At 42.7% G+C, this 21,278-nt stretch overlaps 1 protein-coding gene across 9 annotated transcripts in view; it reads right to left on the bottom strand.

The window, feature by feature from the left end:
* HIVEP2 (HIVEP zinc finger 2) overlaps positions 1-21,278 on the bottom strand; it is a 138,333-nt gene that overhangs the window by 33,556 nt on the left and 83,499 nt on the right. For 7 of the 9 annotated variants that reach the window (XM_032681477.1, XM_032681485.1, XM_032681480.1 and 4 more), the window contains one exon: positions 18,238-18,335. The exons of 1 other annotated variant lie outside the window; for it this stretch is intronic. The gene's annotated coding sequence lies outside the window, so the exon portion shown is untranslated. Of the gene's footprint in view, positions 1-17,267; positions 17,367-18,237; positions 18,336-21,278 lie in introns of all 9 variants that reach the window. One more of the 9 variants, XM_032681478.1, reaches the window with a different exon arrangement.

Genomic DNA, 21,278 nt, shown 5'->3' with positions numbered 1-21,278 from the left:
ATCACTACAGTGGCAATATAAGATACATCAATTAGACTGCATATTTAAGGATGCTGCTTTCTTTACAACCCTCAGGATGCCTAGCAGGAGAAAAAATGAAAAAAAAAAAAGCTCTTTAAAATTATTCTGGCCATATTTTACAGTACTTAGTTCTTTTTTACTGTATGAAACACTGAAAGTCAGTATGTATAATATTCAGTTGAATCAGAATACCTCTTAAAAAATTCAGCAAAATGTGCATATGCTTTCTGCTGCATTTTGTAGGTATATATGAAATTTCATTCTTTTCACTTAGGTTTCTTTCTATAATACATAAATCAACTGTGTTCATTAAGATGAGCATCACTCTCCTGAGCAAACACTTCTGAAGAGATGAAGGTCTACAAAAATGCCTGAAACCATATATAAAATGTCATTCCACAAGATTGTTGATATTTGAGGGACCAGCCAGGCTACCACTAAGTAAGTTTTATTTTTTGGGGAAAGACACTGTTCAGGTTTCATTATACTTTATATCAGACAACATTAGACCAGGGTGCATCATTACAGTACCTTAAAGTTTCATACAGGTATCCCACATCAGACTAACTTCTGAAACTACTCCAAAGAAACCTGCAATAAGAAACCATTATCCAGTACTTAGTAAGTGGTAGGACTGGACACCAAATCACTCCTGCCCAGGAAAAGCTGAAGTAAGAACAGCAAAAATCATACTTTCAACCACCAGAAGAGAGCTCAGAAGGCTCTAAGAGGACATTTTCAGGACTGATGGTCCATCAAAAGGAAAAGCAACTGATGGTCAGCTTTGAAAAACAGACAACTTCATACAGGGTTCTCCTCCTGCATCCTGCCTGGCTCTTTGCACCAAGTTTAGTTTTCTTTCCATTATCAGAAGTGGAAGTGAAATCAGCTAACAATCTGACCCAAAAGTCTCTTGGGTGCTTGTGATACAGCAATGACACTTATACAGTACAAGAAAGCATCACCAACATACTACCATAGAATAGTTTGGGTTGGAAGGGAGCTTTAAAGATCAACTCCCCAACATTCCCTAGTCCAGTGCCCAGTATCCCCTTTACAGACAGGGAAACGAACACATACAGTATAGCACAAGCACACAGGGCTTCATGTTTGCTAAGCTACACTTAAACTAACTGATTACTAAATGTTCCTTAGGATAGCTCCTAACAATCTGAAAAGCTACATTGCAAACCAAAAGCACGTAGACTATTTTCCTTAGGACTAGAGTGCAATGTTTTAGCACTCAGACCACCTAAGACTTGCTTGTTCAACTGAACTCTTCCCCCTACTTTTCCCTTCCTCCCTCCCTGACAGGGTTTGAGGACACCGTGTTCGCCTGGAGATGGTGAATCACTCCAAGACAGCAGGCCCACTCAGTTCCTCAAAAGACACAAAAGGTGTAAAAATAGCTCATACTAATGAAGCAAGTACAGCGTCAGCAGCCAGATGAGCGTGGGTGATCTGATAAGGGTCTGTTATTGCAAAGGGCAAATTATTAAGAGAATGCTTCTCCCTCTCTCTCTTTTTATTAAGCTTTGTTCTTTCTTTGCTGAAACCAGCCCTCTGCAATGCCTGATAAATGACACCTGACAAGGCTGACTCCTCCTGTAATTGCCAGTTTCATACCAGCGCAGGAAGCGGTGCCTCACTGAGAGCTGAAGATACAGTGGAGGTGCCACTAAAAAAAATAAATAAATAAAGACAGGCAAAAATAAAGCCTAAAAATAGCCAGGACTACCCACTGCCTATGACTGTGTGGGTATATTTAGCCTGTCTAACACCAACTTTTCTTGTTAAAAAGACAATCTTACCTTTATGCAAAACAGTTTCCTGTTTCTAAACATAACTTGAGAAACTTGAGAACACGAAGGGGGAAAAGTCATATTTTGAAATCATCCCCTTTTCACTGAGATTATGACAAGATTACACGTGCAAAGACCCGGTAGATCTTCCACGTGGGTTTTGCATCCTGACATACCATAACAAATAGTTGGAAGTTTTCTGTTAAGACATCCTAATACAGTCCATCAGACTAGGAAATTGATTCAGAGGCAAAACTAGAGCTGTACAGGCAAACTTCTCCAGGGTCCAGGAATGAGGCAAAGGCAGGAGGGTAGGTCCTACACCCCCACCCCACTGTCCAGAGGCAGGCACAGGGGTCTGTGGGGCAGTGAAACACAGTGGCACTCAGAGCCCAGTCCTTCACATCCCACCTGCCCTGAGGCTGGTTTACAGCCCTTCACAGGCACAAAGGAACTTTCACGAAGGGTGTAAACATGACTTACTTCCATGTAAGGCTGAAGCCAAGGGGTTGCCCCTTGCATAGGGACTGGAAGTCCTTGCACTGAGTCCCAGCCTACTGCCAGCACTGGCCAGCCTTGCTCAGGGCAACACACTGACCATCCTGTGAGCCCACTGCCCACTCTGCCCCACGGTGTCAGGAGCCCTGAAGCTCCCATGGGTTTGACCGCAACAGACCAACCACAGCTACGCTCAGCAGGGACGTTCAGAGATGTTCAGCAAACACTCTTTCCAGGGTGACTCTGTGCTTCTGCAGGCTATGCATTTCACTCCCCAATCCCCAAAGGGAAGGCAAGGATGGTCCTCATGACCCCCTTCAGAACATCTGCAACCTTTTAAAGCCTGTGACTGCAATACCATCACTGGAAGCAACACACATGCCAACCTTCTCATGCTTTCTAGTGCTCTGTGCGAGCTGTTCAAGAAAATGGTCTTTTCCACAATTATGGTTTCTCTATTCAATATCATGACTCCTTTGGCCAACGCTCCCATGAGGGGTTTGTTTCATTAATATGCAGCCTTCCTGCGTGGCTCCAAATACCTCCCATCAGTCATGCTGGGGCCAGGGTTAAACAAAAATGCATGGGTTTATACCAGACCTTTTCTCTTGTTTACGACATTGCCAACTTCACATGCAAGATTCAATCCAAATGACTATTCTGACATTACAGTTTTTATTTTTGTCTGATTTGAAAATTAAACAAAAAGTAATTGAAGTTAATAAGATTAAATTTTTAACATTAACTCAAGTGGGAAATTGAGAGCATGCTCTTTTCTTGATACGCTGTGATTAATTCCCATTGCTGCAAGCACCCTTGTTCAGCATCATAGTTTTGTCTTTTCATCCTATGCCTTAGCAGTAAATTTAATAATCACTGATTTTTTTACTAGAATAGATAAACACGGTGATGCAAGACAAATCAGTTGATGATACTATTCTTCAGACAATTTAATTTTCATCTGAAATGAAGAGTAAATGTTATTATATTAGAGGAAATATGAATGTAAAAATAATTATTAGTAGGCTTAAATACTTTAGGCCATACTCTGGCAGTACATTTTCATAAAGTTAATAGGAGACAGGACCACATACCCTCAACCACTGTGGAGTTCTTAAGTTATAAAGTTAAAAGTGTAGTGATCAGAACCTCAGTCTATCCCCCCACTCAGACTTGGAGCAGAAATTCTGTTTAAGTAACAGTAATATATTACCTGTCTTTTTAAGATTTCACCTATTTAAAGAAACATGTACAAAGGAGAAGATTAGATTTAAAAAACAGCAGGAAAGTGTATTAGAAAAATGAAAAATTACCTTCACCCTACAGTGAAAAAAACACTGGTTATTACATGGTATTTTCCAAAATTGTGTACCTTTTCCCCAAAGCTCTGCACTGTAGGGCTGGTTATATGTGACAGGCAAAGCCTGGCAGCCTCTCCTGGCTCCCAACAGGCTGGGGGCAATGGCAGCACTGCCCCACCATCCCAGAGGGGCTTCAACTGAGAGGGGCAACTTCAGCTCCTCTACACGCACATGGGTCTTCCACCTTTCAGTGCCTCCACAGGAGAGTTTTAGCTGTGCACAAATTAAATTTAAAACCAAGAAAAGGTCTGACTTGAAATAATTCCAGGGAAAGAAAATCAGATCCATCCCCTGGTGGCTTCACTGTGCAGTGGCACAGCTAGCAGACAGGGCAGGAAAGGACAGTCACATATGGCAGAGCAGGGCAAGAGACTGCATGACCACATCCAGCCCAGCCCTGTTCAGTGCCATCTCCCTCCTTCCCTGGGTGCTCCAGTGCTGCCATTTCACTTCTTGCCCTCTCTGCTGCCCGAACCACAATGAGTATCTGCTGGAATGGGGGTTTCAAGGGTACACAAAATTTCAGTGTCCAAACAACACTTGGTCACAATACAGGCAAGATAATGAGAAGAAGTTAAACAAAACAGGGTGGTTAACTCCGCTTTTTGTAAGTTCCCACTATAGGCTTTCTCCTTTGGCCAGTGTTTAAACTATGGGTGTTGGAAACTTATTCAAATGTAGAATCACAGAATCTTTTAGCTTGAAAAAGACCTCTAAGATCATTAAGCCCAACCATTAATTTAACACTGCCAAGTCCACCACTAAACCATGTCCCTAAGTGCCACATCTACAAGTCTTTTAAATACCTCCTGGGATGGTGACTCAGCCACTTCCCTGGACAGCCTGTTCCAATGCTTGACCACCCTCTCCATGAAGAAAGTTTCCCTAATATCCAAACTAAACCTCCCCTTGTGAAACTTAAGACCATATCCTCTTGTCCTAATGCAAGTCCCTAACTTGTGCCTTCACAAACAATGGCACAGGTGGGGTGGGAGACCAGACGTAGTGGCTTCCTGCACCTCAGGTGGGACAGCAGTTCCACAATGGCATTTTCCACAAAATAAAAGTCTACAGTTGGTTGCAGCATCACCAATTTCACACCCTGGGTAGGAGCACCCCACCACGGGTAAATGGAAGCAGCAGGCAGGACAGCATGGGAGGCTGCGACATGGGAGGCAGTAAGAAGATATGGTGCTAAGTAAAGAGGGGCTGCACTATCTCACATCTTCCTACATCCTGCCACAGGTCGCTTTTCCTGCCACAGCCTTCTCCCTCCCGCCCCTGCGTGGTGTCAGTTTCCCCCGTGTGCACTCCCCTCCCACTCACCGACACGTAATGCACACCATGATTTATGTCACCTCTCCAATCTGGCCTCACATCTCTGAGGTGCAAGCAATAGATGCAGTCTGTGAAGGGTTAGGATTAGTGCTTTATTGGCAATTGCAGCCGGCAAGCAGCTCAGATCATAATGCAATTTTTCCCTCACAAAGGCCTGTAGGAGGTGGGAGTAGGTCGTCAGGGGCCTGGTGCCTGCTGCTCATTGACATATGCCCTCACTGCTGGGCAAAAGGGCAGGTCCAATTAGGTGTCTTTTATTATTAACGTTCTGCTGCTTCATCTGTTGATCACGTATCCTCCTCTCAGCCCCTTTGCACTCCAGCCTGTGTAATGCACCAATATCCACAGAGACACTGCTCTACCTGGGACAGCTCATGCGGAAATTTGGTGGAGAACAGGTACCTTCCTTTTGCAGACTTGAGCAAGGGGTGGAACAGCAGAGAAGTTGAACAGATCACTGTAACTAGGATCCTCAAGCTAAAAAGATGAGAAATATGAGATATCTGACCTGTGGGCAGTAATAATTACAATGTATTATTAACAAAACTCAGGTTTCATCATTAACTTGACTCGAGTTTCAAGTGGTGATCTCACCCTAATCATCCTCCAAATTACATTCAACCTTTTCCTCAGAGCAGAAGAACCATTACAGCAAAGAAGTCTGCTAGTAACTGTTACACTGAAGAGAAAGCACAGGTAAAAATGAGCTATAAATACCATAATCAAGCAAGAGCAAAAAATTACAGACATTTTAAGTTGTTCGAACTCAGGGCAATCTCACCACCTGGATCTGATTCTGCCAGAAAGATGGAATCTAACTTTAAAGCAGCTGAGAGGAAAGGGCTCACTGTCAGTGCATGTTGCATATGGCACAGCTGACCTGACCCTTCTTCTGTAAAGACTCCGCTCCCCTCAAAGGTGTCAGTCAAGTGACAGCTCCTCTCTTGGATCTCAAAACACGAGAAAGGCCACCTACGTGTTTGCTATAATGAAGTAGCCAACTGTCTCAGTCACGACCCAACTGCTGCAACAAAAAAACCCTTATATGATTTTGTTCCTCTACCAAGCTCATCATCAGAGGAATGAAGACCTTCAAAAGCTTTTTCTCAACCCCTAAGTGTGAGATGAAAATGCCATTTTAATTGTGGATCAGTGAGTAAAATAAACCACATTGCTCCGATGCAACTGCATAACAAGGAGCCTAATTGCTCTGCTAGCATCAACAAAGAGCTGCCGGTTCATTAGAGCAAGCTGGAGGAGCTGTTGTATGCATCTTCATAAGCTGGGAGTATTTGATTGCAAAACTGCTGTGGATGTTTGATCCAAAATTCAGCCTCTGACTTCTGATCAGCAAAACTTAAAAGCAAAAAAGCTACCAGTCTGGTATTTTTCTTCATAGCTTTCTTCAGGGTAACAATTCACTCTTCTCCTTGATCTGTTCAAGCATGTCAACTTTAATCTTAACATAGGATTTGAACTTCTATATTCTATATAAACTTGCTTAGAAAAAAAAAGTAGGAAGAACGGAACTGATGTGAACCAAATTGCAGTTTCACATGGTAGCTGGAAGATGCTGGCAGTTACGCTGCTATCCTGGAGCCTGCCTGCATCAGGACCTCGCCAGAAAGAGCAAAGGGCAGAGGAAGGCCAGAAAAAGGCCAGTGGTGGTCAAAGGTAGCCACATTTCCTACCGACTGCTCAGAGGAGGTTTGGACAGCAGGCAACTAGGCAGATGGCAGAAGAAACAAACTTCCATCTTGTGCAACAGGGAAACAATTTGATGAATCACACTACAGGGGAATGTGGCAGCTAGTCCTGCCAAGATGTCCAGGGACATCCTTTGCTAGGGGCAGCTCTGCACCCCTTCTGGGAGCCCACACTGCTGTGCTCAGGTTTGTCTGTCCACCTGCTCCTTCCCTCATCACAAAGCTCAGATAAATCATGGCCCTGTTTTATGCTTTAAGAATATGTATTTCTTTTTCCACCACAACCATCTTTAGACCAAACATTTTCTGAATGGAAAACACAAATGTAACTTCGGGCAGATACCTGCCTCAGCAAGTCTATTTTCTACAACTCAAACTCCACATACGAATACATACACATATGGGCTCAAACATATCTGCATAAAGAGGTCCATTTGCCTGGGCGTTTGTTAATGAATGCCTGGTGGTTGGATGAACTCCACAAGTGCATCCAGTTGTTTTTCATTTTTTAAAGAAAAGGTTATTTACACTTCTAGGAACAAAGCATTGATGAAGTTGCTTATAAAATATACCATCCGTGTATACAAATTCAAATCTCCTCTCCCCCCCTTTTTATGCAGTCTGAATCAGCTTGTGGGAAAGTTAATAGAAATAATCCACAAGTGAAATGGAAAGTGGATCAAACCAGTAAAACATAAGCTTTCAATATAGCAGAAAACTCCACACGGAGTGCTCTCAGGAAAATCACTCAAATGTAGAGCTACCCACTGTGCTGAAGGCTCGAGTAGGTCAGCTCTTTGCATGACCAGGACCATGCTCTGCTTTTCACCAAAGGTGCTCATCAGGTCATGAATTAAATGACTACAGCTGGTTTCCAGGATCTCTTTCCTGTGGCTAGCAATCTCACATAGAAATAATAAAAGTACTGATACTGTAAATTATTTCTAGAAACATCTTTTTAATCACAGAGCTGCTGCAAGACACCTTTCTTCCAGTAGCAGTGAGTCCAGGAAGCACAGATCACCTGCCAGCATTAAAAGAAGAACACATCTAAAACCATAGATTCAAGTTGTCAAAATACTGCTTGTTACAGGAATTTCATCCATGCTAACACTCTGCTAGAGCAGTCCAGGTAATAACAGCAATAAAAAACAACAAGGAAAAAGTTAAATCACACTAATATAAATGGGGTAGCGTTGCTCACGGATATTTTTAAGTGTTGATCCACCCATGAGCAGGTCCAGATTTATAGCAAAGGAAAGAGTAAGTGGATGACTACCCCACAGGATGTTTCTATTTAAAAAGGTGTCTGCCTTGCCTGAAAATCAAGATCACACCTCTGAAATTCCCACCTGTCGAACTCTTTCTGTTTCCTCCTTGGTATTTTTTCAAGTGAACTGTGCTGCTGTAAGATTATTTTTCTGTGATTTTCCACAAAAGTAGGTACAGATGGAACCGTGGACAAGCACTGAAAGCATCAAACCCACAGGAGACTTAGCCTTTGTCCCACTTGAGAAATGGATACGATGACAGCTTGAGTGGACTCTAAATCCAAGTTTTAATTAGAGAGAAGGTGAAATCAGTCAAACCTACCTCTTGCTCAAACACTACTCTTTCCTCAGTATCCCTCTGTTCTCCAGAAAAAAATGGTCTTCTCCCTGTTGCTGACCATTTATGTAGACACAGGATCCAAACTCTTTCCCACTGTGTCCTCACCAACTGCATGTTGTCTACCTCTCTACCAAGAGCCTCCAATAAAAGCTTCCTTTAATAGAGTTGTCCTGACTCACAGGTAAAGTGGGGGGAGGGAAGCTGACCTCGCTGCAGCATCAAGAGTCTCTGACGCATTTTGGGAGGCTGTGGTTTCAGGTCTGAAAGAATTCAGCCTTGTTTTCAATTAGGTTTTATAAAATTAACTTCCAAAATATCACCCTATAGCTCCATGTCCATTTGAAACTTGATATTGTTTAGTGGTTCAACTTAGCACTATTCAGGGCTTTAGTCGTACGCTAGGCAAAATAGCAATACTCACCAGCAGAAGAGAGTTTCTCAGAAACGCAGTCACCCAGGCTCCTGACTGGCTCCACCTCTTGTCCACCCACTCCCAGTTTCAGACATTTCACATTCCAAAACTGGAAGTGTCTATGCAACATAAGGTCACATTATTGCACAACATGCTCCACTCCTTCTAAGAGCCACTGCATCCTCAAAAGTACATCAACTCTAACAGCAAGAGAGCTGTTTACAGTGAATTTCAATCTGAGTGGGAGTATTTTCTCCACGAATCTTACAACAAGGACATGACGTGTATGACTCTTCCCTACATTTGGTAAAATTGTTACTGAGATGGTATTTATTCAATACTTCCACATCAGCATGCCTTCCCCTTTAAGCTGCCGTTTGAAAAATTGAGAATTCATTTTTACACTTCCCCAAAGTATTTCTGTGCTGGATAATTTTAGGACACACTAAACAGAACAATTTCTGCCTATCTTAAATTTAGAACTGAGGCCATTTGTAGCCTTTGCAATGCAACCATGAAATACAGCTGATTGTCACGAATGTAGGTTTTGCCAATTGTTTCTTTCTTCCCAAATGGTGTGAATAATTGCTATGATCCTTCCTTCAGTTAGTCTTAAAATTCTAACAGGTGAATGAAAACTCCAGTTTCAATTACAACTGAGGAATACCTTCCCTTTTAGTATAGGGGATTAAACATGCAGTAGGCTTTATTTTTTTCCCCCAAAGCACAGCACACAGGTGAAAATGGTGGAGTCACATTGTGTTATCTTTGAAACCATATTCAGCTTTTTGGCACAATTAAGTCTTTGCTGCTAGCATTGAAAGCCTATTTGGTGTTTCCTTGAATGCCAGTGGCTTATGTCTGTATGTCCTAAAGGCAACTGTTGACATATTTAAATAAAGAATGACCAGTCCTTATGTGCCCCCTCTTCTTTCTACTGAGATCTGTCACCTTTGTCTTCAGCACCACTGAAGCAGCTGAGCAGTGGGGAAGCAGAAGGGATTGAGGCGGGGAGGGGTCCCACCACCATCTGGTAAGAATGTGATGCTGGCTGGGCTAATGGCTAAGGCAGCTCTCAAAAACCCCTCCTGATTTCACAGTCAAGCAAGTTCTCCATAAGCCATCACTTCTACCAGGAGGAAGAAGGTTCAGACTCAGCGTTCAGAAATCTGATTCAAGCTACTCAGTGAAAATTATGATGGTCAAAACAAACCAGTGACAGAGTAAGAGGGAATGGGAAATACAGAGAATCCTACAAGAAGGGTAGAATAAGGGACAGAGCAGGATGCATTAGATGTGCTGGCATTGTGCTCTGCTGTAGGTAAGGGTGGCCCAGGATTTTCACTCTGAGTCATTCATTTGGAACATATGACTGAGAGTCAACTGCCCTTTGTCACGTGGAAGAGATACTTAAAATGGAGCCAATGGCTTAAAGTTACTTAGCTCCTCTTTGGTCTGTTAGCAGGTAAAAGATTAGACTGTAATATTTAACCACAACTCCCATGCCTTTCTGAGAAGCACAGAGGAGGTTGCCTGAAGGAAAGTCAGACATTGACCATGCTGCTCCCTGTGTCCACCAGGTGAAGAAATCTGCACCTGCCTTCATGCTCATGTAGATAGTGAGCTTCCTCCGGTGCACTGACTGTCATGCAGTGCACTTTCTGGTACAGCCCATTTCCTCATAGAGGACATTTCCCTCAGGGACAGCAGGGACTAGAACTCTGTACATGCAACCAGTCATGATCATCAAAGCTGCCAGCTGGTTACCACCCAATATAGCCAAAGGTTTAGTGCTGTGAGTAGAGCTGGCTGCATGTCTAAATGAGAACAGGATGAAGAACTGGTGAGAGATAGCAACACAAAAAGATTCATAAGAGTCTGGAGACACAGTACGATAAAGAGAACCCAGCACCTACTACAAATCTTGGTGAACTATTCAAACTGTTAGTTTAAATAGTAAAAGTGGTATGTGTATTCATTCTGTTTTAACATTCATGCATAAGAGATCGCTGTGTGACACGATGAACACCTTGGTGTCATCAGCATTCCTCTCCCTTCCCATATGCTCAGCACCAGGTGTCCAGGCATCTACAGTAATGTCCCATCCATTATCCAGCTGCCCTTCGTAGAGACTGTCAGGGTAGACAATGAAGCAAGATGTGTGTGGCAGTCCTTCACCTTGTCGTGTGACCTTAGCCAATTTTATAGTCACTTAAATGTACTTACTTTTTATTCCCCATTAATGTTAAATGGAATCCAAGAGTTTTACAACTCTCCTAGACATTTTAAATGACCAGTAAAAGATACACAAATGTGGGAAACTGAGTTTAAACAGCAAAGATATAAGTTCACAAATGGGCAAGGGTTCCCTGGTTTCCCAGGGTTTGGGGCCTCTCTTTTAGAACTTGTTTCACTTTGACATTGCTTTTTTAGTAGTTAGTAGACTTTTTCACACAAGTGACTGCAATACAGTGTGGGACGTGAAGATTGTCAAGGTGACCTGCCCACAGAAACTTCTTAAGCATAAAGTTTTTGTATTGCCATTCACCCCGAGACAAGAGTGATAATAGACAGATGCAACTTAATGGCAACTGAAACCATTTTAGCTCAGTTCAGCTAATCAAAGATCTTCATGGAGTAAGGTGACTTAAAGGGAAGTATTTCATTCAGAGATTTCCATGGGAAAAAAAAATAAAAATAGCAATATGGAGATTTTCCAGTGGAAAACTTGTTCTTGTGGAAATTCCGCTTTCAATTGACAAATTGTTTTTATGGGAAATTCCTAAGAAGCTGTAGGCACAGCCCTCATGCTGAGAAGTTTAAAAGCAGCTCATGTCTGACCCAGCGCCCTCAGATTTCCCACATCAGATAAAATGCAAGAGCAGAGTCTTCATCTTTCCCTTACTCCCATGCATACCCTTGCAGCACACACACGGTCCCAGTACAGGCATGACAGTACATTGACTGCAGTGTCATACAGTTATAGATGTGATGCTTGAAGGATTTATTTTTTAATGTCCCAAATCAAGACTAATTACAGGCTCTTATATGAGCTGTCTCTAATGCTCTGATAGTTCTGACACTGGTAATTGACTTCAGCAACAGGTTTGCCTGCACTAGGGATTGCAGGCTTGGGAGAACCTTAAATGAAGTTCCTCACAGTAGCCTGCATCAGGGAAAGAGAACTTGGGGCTGACTTTTATGTGATTATGTGAATAGTCACAAATCATTGGTATAACTCCATTGTTATTAATTGTTTTACAATGGGTGAAAGCTGTCAATAAGAACTACACACTCTACAGCTACAATTACAGAGAGTAAGACAAACATTTTTAGTGAGCTTGCTAAGGGTCTTCTAAACTTGCAGAAGGAAGACCCCTTTACAGTGATATTAGGAAAGCATAAACCATTCGTTATAATACATGTTCTATTAACCACTTTAACATGAATCATCATACTGTGTAAACAGGCTGGAAATCATATTTATGGTAGGGCTGTAAGTATCTCAGAATGTCAAGAGGAAGAAAAAAACTATTACAGTAAGCAGGCTTGTACAACCCCTCACAGTCCAGAAAGGCACTGAACACTTAAATCATTCACCGAAACATTTGCAGAGATTTGCAATATTTCTGTATCAGGTCTGTATTTTTACAACAATGCATTTTTAACACAAAACAAAATTTAGGTTCCTTTGAGCAAAAAAGTTCATTCTACTGACTGTATGGGACTGGTATTTACAACTTACTCTGATAAGTGACACTGCCTCTTTCCCAGCTACCTTCTGTCCTATACAGCCCATTCAACAGTAGAGTGGATCCAGCATCCCTCAAACTGAGTTGAGCTGGAGGAGCTCAAGCACAGCAGAGCTACAGAAGGAGCAGAAGGAGCAGGAGCCCCAAGGTGCCATTGAGGAGGCTGCTGGCAGTTGGCTGCCTGCCAAGGCCTGAGGGCTACAAGGTGAAGGAGTGGACAAAGGCCACTGCTCAGCTGCTACACTGACCTTCAGCTATGCTGATCTGCGATGGGAATGCACCCCCTGGACATGATCATGTTTCTAAACCACATGCTTTCTTGGCTATCTGCAGCACTACATACACACATGTGATACTGAGTTCGCACACATGCAGAGCCCATGTCCACACTGTACACGAGGCCAGCAGGTTCCCCTCTAGCTCTAACCACAAAGCAACTAGTCGCTACAGCAGGGCTACTGCTGCTCCACACCCAGGCAGGACAGCAACCACATGTGCTCCCCAAGGCATGTTCCATGGCTTCGACAATCGTACACACAAAGTCAAATTGCAAGTAACTTGATTTTCAGAGATGGGCTAAAAAAACCCTGTGGCTCTCCACCTGAAGGAATTAGTCTTTTGAGACATCACAATAATAAAATAAAATTGCAATGAAAACCTTATGATGCAAGCTTTGTTACTGAAGTGAACAAGAAGGGCATTGATTTTCATAGTCAGGCATTTGAAGAATGTGGCACATCCTAGAGAGTGTAAGCTGTCTTTTCCAATATATAACAGAGCTAGTTCTACTATACTGAAGCACATGTGACAAGAGAAGAGGGCCTGGGCCCTTCTCCATATTCTCTGCATACCTGTTACTATCACACAGCTGCTCTCAAGTCTACAGTTTCCTGTGCAGTACAAACTGCATACCACTTCCCCTACGGAAAAAAAAGCCTTGCTTGTTCTTAATTGACGATGGAAATACTGTCATATTTTCCACTAGCCAAGCTTGAAACCATTACTGAACGAACCTTCATTAATTTTTCCACAACATTTTGCAGAAATGTCAGGAAACAGCTGCACCAGAAATGATTAACTGTCTTTATCACTAGGGCTTCACTGGCAACTTCAAATTATATAGGTTTTCTTCTTTCAAAAATCTACGTTTAGTAGATTATGTTTTTTGTTATTCTTTAGTTGACTATCTCAATACACTATTTTCTCTTCCAAAGTATCCAATGGCACAGGTTCAGTGGCAGACAGACATTTTACAACCAGTGGAAGAATTTGTACAGTTTGGAGCTGCATACTTCCAGGAAAAGATTGCTTCCTGTAGATTTCTCAGCTGTGTCTTTCTTGGATCAAATTCAATGAAATCCACAACTTGCAGTCAGATTGTATTTGCCAGTTAGACTGAATTCATTACACTGACATAAACTCCTCTTGCTGCATTTTCTTATTCCCTTCCTTTCCTGTCCTCCTCTTTTCCCTGACCTTTTTCTCTCCCCACACTCTCCTTCTCATCTTTTCTTTGAGCTACACCATGTGTCAAAACTTACCATACAATGCCCTGTATATATTCTGGCCCTATATATATTCTGGCAAAAACAAGTGGAACAGTACACATCACCAGTACACATCACATGCTAACGCTAAGATGCTAGAAGGCTTGGTACCAAATGAAAGTGAAGCCATCTGGAGGTAACTCCTAGTGTGGATCTGAGATTCCCAACTGGCTGAAACTTTGCAGTCTGAGAACTTTTTTAACAAAGCATCAGTGAGCAAAAGACTCCACTCACACAGATTTGCATAGGGCACTAGATATTATATAATTTTTCAAAAATGGACAGACTTCAAATTTCTGATAAGAACATAGCAAGGTTCATAGGACTACTTTTAAAGACCAACATAATAGTATAGTGTATTGTCCGCATTTTGAAATACTTAATTTTGGGTTATTACAGTATAGCATGTCACAATAATTCTGCATATATGTCACTGGCAGATTTAAAATTGCTGTTATTCATTCTATGTCTTCATTGAAGCTGTAAGCCTTGAATCTGTAACCTTAAGATAGTTTTAGACAGAGGAAAACATAGATGCAAATAGGTATATACATGCATTGGAAGTAAGATAAAATTAATCCCATCAAGTGAGGGTTTCAGTGGTTCAGTGTTCATGCTGTTATGATCCCCTATACCTAACAAAAGGTAGGTTACTTGCAGAAATTATACAGAAATGAAACACAGATAGAGGTTTATCTACGTATTATAAAAAAGAAGCTTTCCTACTGCCTATAATTCAAAATTATTTGCATTTTTTGCTTTTTAAAAATGTCCCTTTCGCAGCAGCAAGCATTGCAGCACACAATCTCCATGCAGCTCTGCCCAGGGAGAGCCAGACAGTGATGCCCTCAACCTGTGCTGGGTCAGCTCCTTCAGTGGCTTCAGGACAGCTGTCAGACCCTAGCCCAGGATGCCTACCACAGGCCAGCATAGTTACTTAATTGATACAATGCTGGCTACAAAAAAACCAGCTCTGTTTTTAAATTACTCTACCAAGATATTTGCTTAGATAGCAGAAATTGCAGTACACCATATTCTGCTTAAAATACGCCTGAATATATATGGGTTCTATTACAAGACATGAAATACTGCCAAAAGTATGCAGTTTTTTTTAAGGATTCAGCTTTATAATACACAACGCCAAATTTATCCTTCACGATGTCCTTATCTGTCTCTGCTCTAGTTTGAAGGCAGTAGTTCGCGGTGCCAGAGGATCTCAAGGACCATGTCCTTCCTCATGTCAATGCGCTGCCAGCTATCACAGCGCCGTCCGTGGCTGTGCGGGCGCTGATTTTTATGGCTTTTCGGTGTTGGTTTTGTTGGGGTTTGGAGGGGGGGGAGGTGGGGACACTGAAATAAACAGACTCGGAAGATGGACACCTCCCCGCAGGCGCACCCCGTCGCCAGCAGGAGGGTGCCGCAGCTGCCCGAGGGGACACAAGGACTGCCAGGCGGAAACTGCGCCAGGCTCGGGCTTTTCCCTTCCACGCCCAGTTCGGCCCCGGCCCGCGGCCAGCGCTCCCCCGTCCCCGCGCCCCCCGGGGAGCGCCAGAGCCTCCGCGGTTCCGCCGGTGCAGCCCCTTCGCGCCCGGAAACCTGGAGGGTGCAGTGCCCGCTTCTGCCTCGTCTGAACGTTTTCCAGTCTCATTCCCCCTACCCCAGGTTGTCAGGGAACTGGCAAATGAATTTTTTGTCCCCGCCACCGTGCTCGGCCTCCTCCGGGACGTGAGAGAACATGTTTTTCCTCTCTCTGGCTAATAGTGGGACCAGAAATGAGTGCTCTCGCTTCCCCCCGAGGTTGCACATCTTGAGCTCAAAACCGGAGGAAGACACAGCCTCCTCCTGTTCACACTATGAGCAAGGACCAGCAGGATCTAGGGGCAATGTCACAACAAAAAGAGAGACCTTGAACTTGCTTCACCCTTTGCATAGTAATTTATATTTGGGCAAAGTGGATAACAGCTCCTTTAGCACTAGGGTAGTGGCATTTTGTGCTCGCTCGGCATTCACTTTACTCAGGTATAAATAGCAAAAGGTTTCAGGTGGTAGAAAATCAGGACCAGTATCTTCAAAGGATTCTCAGCCAAAATAAAGCAGCTAGTCCTCCACACCACAGTTTGTGCAATCTTGCTTAGCTGCAGGAATCATTCCCTGAAGGGTGCCTGGGACTGCTGGTTTGGCAGCATTACATGCTCTGGTCTTCAGAGAAAATTTGCCTTCCTACCACTCTGTATCTAGTGGTGGAATCAGACTGCAAGCTTTCACCTGTGAAGTAGGCATAACAGGATTCACTTTCTTAATGGGAGCATTTTATTAGCTCACACAGCGTGTTTACTACCAGTATTAAGTACTTGCCTTAATATCCTTAAGCACATGAGGTAGTGATACATATTCTCATAGTTACAATAACATTGGTTTGAACTCCGTTAATTGAGAGCATCTATTCTAAAATTCAATAGTTCCAAGCAAAAAGTGAAGCATGCCATTATTTGGTTGACACATTATTGGAGAGGGTTCTCAGCGTTCAAGAGACCCACAGCAATAATGCCCAATGCACCCAAGTACCATTAAGTTACATGCTAACGAAACCTGAAAAATTTATGTTAAAACCCCACTTCAGAGGATGGCCACCATGCTCTTGTGTACCAAACTTCTCAGTTTTCCACTTAAATCCTGCCTGGTGAGTCAGGGCAAGGTTTCCATATTGCAGCAGTATTCCATTACTCCTGTTTATAAATTTCACACACTGTTAATGCTTTCCAAACTGGCAACAGAGCTCAGGGGTGTATGAGGACAGTTTGTTTTCCTGCTGAACTTTAAACAGAAATTCCACAGGACCTCTGGCGGGGGTGATGCCTCCTTTTTTGCCAACATGTTTGTTGGTAACAGCCCTGCTGACAGCCATCCATTTGCACCCTTTCACCCACCTCTGATCCCAGGCTGTGGGGAAATACCTCTTTTGGCTCTAAGAGACTGCAGAGGGGAAAGAACAACACAGATACACATGACTTCCATTGCAAGAATCTTGAGAGAGACCCATAAGAAGAGACATTCCATATAGCACCACCCTGGTCTGCAGAATATTTGGGATCAGTTCCAGGGTTGAGCAAAAGTTCAAGGAACTGCCCATTTAACCCCTTCTTTCCTTCAGTTTATATATGGAATGAAACAGAGGTCCAACATTATTCATATAATTCTGAAAAGCCTCGGAGGGGTTACCTCAATATATGTTCTGTGTTTTCTTTGAACACCTTCTCCTGTGGTCATGATATCACATGAGAATCTCCAGTGTCTTCCTTATATACCTAGCTCTTATGGCTGCAGATAAATATTGAATAATAATTAAAAAAAGTGTCAATGTTTTTCTTAACTTTTCACTATTTCAAGCTAATCTTATTAAATTCTGAAGGCCGACAATTCTCTGACCATCAAAGATGTGTCTGTACAGAGAAGATGAGAGAAAAGGAGGTTCTCAGTGCTTCAAGTCTCCTACAGCAACAAAAGTAACTGTGTGTACACAGGCACAGTTTTTGAGACCAAGTCAGTGTGAATCGTGTCCAACCTAGCAACCCAAATAAACGTGGAGCTGCAATCAGTACCTGAAAATAGACCTTTTCTTGACAAGATAAACTGTCTTCTGAACTAACCAATGCCACAGTAAGACTGCTGTTGGGCATCCACTAACTTTAAGCTAGCTTAGGTGTTATTGTATATAACAATGTCAGCAATTTCTATGTACCCAAGTGTTCAAGACCCAGAGGAAAAATTAAACCTTGAACAGTATTGTCAATGGTGCACTTGAAATGACAAGAAGGTCAAGCAGAAATCACCAACTTAAATTTTAGGGCAATGTAAATAAAAAACCCCAAACATTTCAAATATAAAACCCTCACCCACCATTTCTTCTATTTTTACAAGCACATTTTCCTCTTTATTTCGTTCAAAAAGTGTGCTTCCTGGGTACTAAATGCAAAAATTGTGTAAGAGAAGGGGAAGTGGCAAACTAAGTATGTGGACAAAGTAAAGATAGAACACGTAATCTGCCTCAAAAGACAAAGGCTTCTGATTTCAGCAAGAGCTGACTTCAGTTGTAACAAAAGGACGCATAATCATTTCTGAGAATGAAAAACTATGCACTCAGACCCGCTCCCTCAGTTCATGCAAAATCACTCTTCCTTTGCTCTCTTACCTGGCTGCTGCCATCAAAGGTGCAAGTGAGTAATGGTTCCAGTCAAGGCAATTTGGTTCACCACTCCAGCGAATATGGCTGTTGACTCTCTCTTCCACCTATTTGGAAAATAAATATTAAATATTTTTAAGGACTGTGGACAATTCAGCCTTGCTCTTGTAGTTAAGACTACGGCACTGGCTACATGAAAACATATAAGAACTTCAGAAATTCAGTCACAGTCCTTCTTGCTACCTTCATGGCAACGTGGCAGGAGCAATCAGTAGCTCTCCTATGGTTTTCAACTTGCTGTCGGCTAGAATATGCATCAACTAATATTTGCCAAAGTGAAAACAATAGACATACAAGACCAACAGGTGCATACAATGATGTCTTTTCAAAAATAATGTATAAAACAAGCAGGGTAAACACACAAAGCATGAAGTGCCTTTGTAGTTTCTTTACCTTTAGACCTTGCAGTTCCAAGTGTTCTGCCTAATTTCTGTCTAATTTTGAAAAGATCATGCCCAAATCAGAATTTTAGAGCACATATTTTCTAATTAATTGCAAATACTTTCCTGTTATTAAACTGGAGCGGTGTGATTGGTTTTCATTCTGCTTCTTTCCCATTTAGCACTGTGCTTTAAAAGTGAGATCACCCATAGAAATTCCCTTTTCCAGATGATGCTAGTCTGTTTCAGAAAATAAGTTATTAGTATACACTGTGAAATCAGTCATAAGCCTTATATCTCTATTTACATGTGATGGTACTCTGGGAAAGACCACAAAAAAAGTACTTACTGTATACAGAGGACTTGCTGTAGCCATGTATGCAGGAGTGTATGTCTGTGTGTCCAAGGCACAGAGCACCAGGAGATATGTTCATTAATATGTTAGATGCTTTAGACAGCCTGTAGGCTGCCCTGTTTACACCTGCAGGGAATGGGTTATGAAATGCATGGAGGCTACCTTTGATCAGGGTATACAGACAATGCATCAGGAACTGGAGACTCGTATCTAATTTGTACACAATAGAGCTGACTAAAATCCCTACCTTGGTAATGCTGAGGCAACAAACCTTCAGTGATCTTCAAGTGACAATATACTCCAACCAGCCTGGCTGTTCTCATTTTGTGAAGACCAGTATGAACACACAACCATAGCGTGTGTTTTGCCCAGGGCACTTTCTTTCAGGCTTCCCTGTGTCCTTGAATGCCCACATGTGAGATGCCAGGTGATGTGACAAGGATAGGCAGAGTGTGGGCATCCCAGATTGCATGTGCTGCTGGACAGGGCAGCACCCCAGGGAAGCACAGGGTCCCACTGAAAAGTACAGCTCAAGTCATCCCTTCTCCTGCTCTTTTGCCCTGGCCACGTCACTGAGCCCTGGCTGACCATTGTCTGGAGTGATCAGGTCACTGCAGCAGGAGAAGGTGTGTGCTCCTCAAGGGCTTACAAAAGTCATCACAGAGGAGCATGCCAGAAGACTTGGACAGGAAAATCTCAAACATAGCATGCTGAACTTGCAGATTTGTGTCTGTGGCCTGACCATACTGGCACTGAAGCCAACAATAAACTTCCCCCTGCTTCCAGCAAGTGCCACTGGTGCCCACACTGCCCCATACACAGGGCAAAGCCTGTCCTCCGCCAGATGGGTGACATACTGCTAGCAGAGCACAGATGTGACCTGGTGGAAATAGGGTGCCAAAAGCTGAAGGATAAAGCAGGCCTGGAACTGGTTAGCAATAAAAGGGATATGTTGATGCTTTTTTTCCCTGCAATGTTTGCTATTAGCAACAAAAACAAATATCAATGATAATGAGCAATGACTGGCAATGTCAACAGCAGTCTATACAGGCATCTGAGTATATAAAATAATATGCTCTAGCTACAGCCCCTGACGCTTTATCAGACTAATCTACAGCCTTCTAGGAAACTATCTGCGTGTGAAGCCAGGAACCACTTTTGAACCCTTGAACAAACAGGGCCGAACACAGTTTTAATCTGTGGTGAAACCTTGGCACCGCTCTACTCAAGGGCAAAACTCTGTATTTACCAGGGTCAGTATTTCAATTACTACTTTTACAATTGACCTGAAAAAAGTGCAGCCAAAAAACCAAAGCAAAGGAATAAAGAAGTCACAAGTCCTTATTCTCCCATCTTTCAGTAGGAGCTAGGGGTACTCTGAATTGTAGCATCCTCTCTCTGGTGTGGCATGGATACCTTCCAGCCTTAAAGCAGTACTAGTGCTTCTCCTTACTGACCTACCATCTCACAGTAGCACTGGTTCTAGCAAACAGGACGTGGTCTGAGGGAACAGCCAACATGTGGAATCTCTAACAACCCCAGAAAATGCATGTGTTGTCAAACAGGATTTTGCTGCCAAATTAAAGCTCCCAGAGGCATTGCTTTGATAGTAAAACCAGGAACTTTTAATTTGGTTTTATCACCGCATTAGTAAAAATTTGAGCGATACGTCATTATTTGCAGCAGAAATAAATGAGCGTACCTTCAACGCCTGCCCACAAAAGAAAGACAGACCTCTGCTGAGCATTTTCCAGTATTTCTAGTATTGCTAAGTCTCTTCTCCCAACTAACAAATGACAGGACAAGAGGAAATGACTTCAAGTTGCATCAGAGAAGATTTAAATTGGATGTTAGGAAAAATTTCTTTATGGAAAGGGTTGTCAAGCATTGGAACAGGCTGCCCAGGGAAGTGGTTGAGTCACCACCCCTGGAGGTATTTAAAAGTCGTGTAGATGTGGCACTTGGGGACATGGCTTAGTTGCAGATTTGGCAGCGCTGGGTTAACAGTTGGACTCCCAAACCAAATGAGTCTGTGATTCTATTTGGTCATATCTGGTTACGACTTTCCTAATCTGCTGCAGTTGTTTGCCAGCCGTTGGGACTATGAATAAACAAGCTCATCAGAAAGGAAATGAGAGTATGAAAATCACAGCATGTCTTACTGCTTGGAAGAGTTTTTTTTCAATTTGAACTTTGTATCTCAGACACTTAGGGAATAGGCTTTTACACAGGACCTGGAAACACAGGTAGAAGTG

The sequence above is a fragment of the Chiroxiphia lanceolata genome, chromosome 3 (genome assembly GCF_009829145.1).
Source record: "Chiroxiphia lanceolata isolate bChiLan1 chromosome 3, bChiLan1.pri, whole genome shotgun sequence".
NCBI classification, from domain to species: Eukaryota; Metazoa; Chordata; class Aves; order Passeriformes; family Pipridae; genus Chiroxiphia; species Chiroxiphia lanceolata.
Note: the sequence above shows the minus strand (reverse complement) of the source record. Positions and strands in the feature narration are given on the sequence as shown.